The sequence below is a fragment of the Podarcis liolepis genome (genome assembly GCF_965112155.1).
Source record: "Podarcis liolepis genome assembly, chromosome: 4".
NCBI classification, from domain to species: Eukaryota; Metazoa; Chordata; class Lepidosauria; order Squamata; family Lacertidae; genus Podarcis; species Podarcis liolepis.
The window spans coordinates 92058481-92062689 of NC_139558.1; positions in this window are offsets into that span (position 1 = coordinate 92058481).

The window sequence follows — 4209 nt, forward strand, 5'->3', positions numbered from 1 at the left end:
CGTTTCCAAAAACAATTCAAAGTGTTGGTGCTGACCTTTACAGCCCTAAATGGCCTCGGCCCAGGATACCTGAAGGAGCGTCTCCACCCCCATCGTTCAGCCCGGACACTGAGGTCCAGCTCCGAGGGCCTTCTGGCGGTTCCCTCCCTGCGAGAAGTGAGGTTACAGGGAACCAGGCAGAGGGCCTTCTTGGTAGGGGCACCCGCCCTGTGGAACGTCCTCCCACAAGATGTCAAGGAAATAAACAACTACCTGACTTTTAGAAGACATCTGAAGGCAGCCCTCTTTAGGGAAGTTTTTAATGTTTGATGTTTTATTATGTTTTTAATATTCTATTGGGAGTTGCCCAGAGTGGCTGGGGAAACCCAGCCAGATGGGCGAGGTATAAATAATAAATTATTATTATATTATATATACACTTTGCATATACATGCCACCAAGTCCCCCTGCCCCACAGTCAGATGATCTGTGCTGATCTGCTACGGAGGGAGCATTATCGCCCCTTGTTCACTAGATGACCCTTGGATCCCTTTCAACTCTACAGTTCTGTGATTCTATACTGCTCACTCAACATGTTGTCTTTACCACTCCATCCAAAATCAGTGAGGTCCTGGGAGGAGGCAAAAGAATCTGCAGATGAGGCTCCTGGAGTAGGAGTTATCCCTTCTAGTGCTTTAGCCCTGTGTGAACTGGTAATTTCTCTCCTTGGTTGTTGCAGTATGCTATATGTGTGGCTTGAGTTGGGTCTGGTCACATCACAGTTCCAGAATCCAGCCTCAAACACTCTTCTTCGCGATGCAAAGTGCACACACAGTTCCATTCAAAACGAATCATTAAGCGTTATGAGCAGAATATTTCCCGAGTCAGCTCACATTAAATGCTGATAAAACCAAGGGCATACTTAAGCAGGAACAATTGGCAGCAGTTCTCCGTTATTGGCACAATGGCAACACACGCGTTTTGTAGGTTTTTCCAAGCATGTCTTTCACTGTATGCTCCTTCACAAGTGAGTTACTTAGAGAACACCATGGCATGTTCCTGCAGAGATATCAAGCATTGCACAGCACAGACCTGTGATGGTGCCACTGTAGTGAGTGGGAAACTAAATGGGGTGAAGGCATAAGGCATCTACAGTCATTGTTTCAACCACAGGCTGAACTTAGTTACTGTTGATGTAAGAATATATATATATATAATTAATTTTTATTCAGTTTCCAATATACATTCCCTCCATATTTAACATCCACTTCTAACATATACATCTTTTAGACTTCCCTCAGCCTATCTGACAATTTTCCATATAATCACAATTACTCACATTTCTTAAATTTATATTGCGCTTTAACAATCTTAATCTTATCATATCTTTTAAGCAACATTTCTATCCATTGTTTTCACAGAGCTTCTTGAAAGCCAACAAGCATTATTTGCTCCTCACATGCATTTTTGGTATATTCTGTGAATTTATTCCAGTCCTCGGTGAATCTCTGATCATGTTGGTTCCGAATTTTCCCCGTTAATTTGTCCATTTCTGCATATTCCATCAGTTTCATTCTCCATTCTTCCCTCGTCGGCATTTCTTCCTCTGTTGATGTAAGAATATAGACGTTGTTGCAAACTACTCCGGTCATCTTCAACAACTGTACCTGTTCTTAAAAGGTAAAGGGACCCCTGACCATTAGGTCCAGTCGTGGCCGACTCTGGGGCTGCGGCACTCATCTCGCTTTATTGGCCAAGGGAGCCGGCGTACAGCTTCCGGGTCATGTGGCCAGCATGACTAAGCAGCTTCTGGCAAACCAGAGCAGTGCATGGAAACGCCGTTTACCTTCCCGCCAGAGCAGCATCTATTTATCTACTTGCACTTTGACATGCTTTCGAACTGCTAGTTTGGCATGAGCAGGGACCGAGCAACGGGAGCTCACCTTGTCGGAGGGATTCGAACCACCAACCTTCTGATCAGCAAGTCCTTGGCTCTGTGGTTTAACCCACAGCGCCACCCATGTCCCTTTTCCCTGTTCTTACGTGTATCCATAGTTCAACTGAATTTTTCTTCTTCTTCGCCAGACCTTTATTAGGCATTACAAGTGCCTAATTTTTATATAAAACATCCATATATAAAATTTTAAAATATATACAAATAAATGTAAATATATATATAGTATAATTGCAAACACAGACAAGGAATAGGATGACTGAATTAAAAAGCCACTCGCTGGGTGTGTCAGATTGCATCGCGTTTTAGCTGCTATTTCAAAACTTCCTGTAACTTTACTGCTTCTGAATATAATCAGTAATGAATTCAACCCTTTAAAAAGGCTTGCTGCATTCTAAACCAAAGAGATTTTGGCTTTGTGTTTCGCCACTAAAAGTAGGGTGGGATTTATTTTTTGCAAAAATCAGATAAGTGACATGGCTCTTGCATCTCAAGAGTAGGGCTTGATCCATGTGTCTTTGGTTGTTTTCTTAACCACACTTACCTGAGAGTATTCCCCCTTGAATTCAATAGGACATCTGAGTAGACAATGGCTCCTAAAGTTTGACCAACTTAAAAATGTGCTGTGAACTCCTGATGAATAAAGGGGGCAGAAAAGGCCGAGATCCCCAAATACACTAACTAAAAAGGAAACCCTACCGAAAGCAGCAGGAAAGCAAAGAGAATGGAAGAGGAGGAAGAAGAACTGCATTGCAGGGGCTTAGGCCAAATGGCCTTCGTGGTCTCTTCCAACAGTACAATAAAGGTAAAGGGACCCCTGACCATTAGGTCCAGTCGTGGCTGACTTTAGGGTTGCAGCACTCATCTTGCTTTATTGGCCGAGGGAGCCAGCGTACAGCTTCTGGGTCATGTGGCCAGCATGACTAAGCCGCTTCTGGTGAACCAGAGCAGCACACGGAAATGCCGTTTACCTTCCTGCCGGAGCGGTACCTATTTATCTACTTGCACTTTGACGTGCTTTCGAACTGCTAGGTTGGCAGGAGCAGAGACCGAGCAATGGGAGCTCACCCCGTAGCGGGGATTCGAACCGCCGACCTTCTGATTGGCAAGTCCTAGGCTCAGTGGTTTAACCCACAGCGCCACCTAAATCAAGCACTGCTAGGAGTGTTTTGTGTGTGTGTGTTTTGTTCTCCTATGTATTTCTTAACAATTAAAAAATTCAGTGTGGCACAAGCAAATACCTGACCTGGAGGAGGAAAGTCTGAGAACCACTGCTGTTGAGGTATATAACATCAGTACAGTGGTGCCTCGCAAGACGAAATTAATCCGTTCCGCGAGTCTCTTCGTCTTGCGGTTTTTTCGTCTTGCGAAGCACGGCTATTAGCGGCTTAGCGGCTATTAACGGCTTAGCGGCTATTAACGGCTTAGCAGCTTTAAGAAAAAGGAAACAAACTCGCAAGAACTCGCAAGACATTTCGTCTTGCGAAGCAAGCCTATAGGGAAATTCGTCTTGCGGAACGACTCAAAAAACGGAAAACTCTTTCGTCTTGCGTTTTTTTCGTCTTGCGAGGCATTCGTCTTGCGAGGTACCACTGTACAGATAGCGAGTATGTATAAAACCGGGTCAAACATGTTGGAAATGTAAAGAAAAAGAAAGGACCTTTTACCATATGTGGTGGGAATGCAGAGACATTTTTAAAAAATTGGGAAATGATATATAATGAATTGAAGAAAATGTTTAAATTAACATTTGTAAAAAAAACCCCGAAGCATTTCTGTTAGGGATGGTAGGAAAGCACCTGCCAAGGAAAATAAAGAATTTATTTATGTATGCTACAATGGTGGCAAGAGTCTTGATAGCACAAGGATGGGAGAATGAGGAAACCCCAATGAAAGAACAGTGGCAAGCGGTACTGATGAATTATGCAGAATTGGCAAAACTGACATACAAACTGCGAGACAAGGACAACTGTGGGAACTTTTTACAAACTACTTAAAAAGACAACAAAATGAATTGGACTCCTTGGCAGGTTTTGAATAAACATACACAAATGTATTGACTGTTAACATAATAGATAGATAATGTTAGGATTTATATAATTTTACAATAGGCAGAGAATAACATTTATTGAGAAATCAGAGAGAGGAACTGAGGGAAGTCTGGGGGGGAGGGGGGAGGGCTCTTTGGGGAGGGAAAAGGGAAAACAGGGAGGGAATAATGAAGATGATATGTTTTGATAATTTGTTATGTTGAAAAATTATTTTTTTTATAAAAA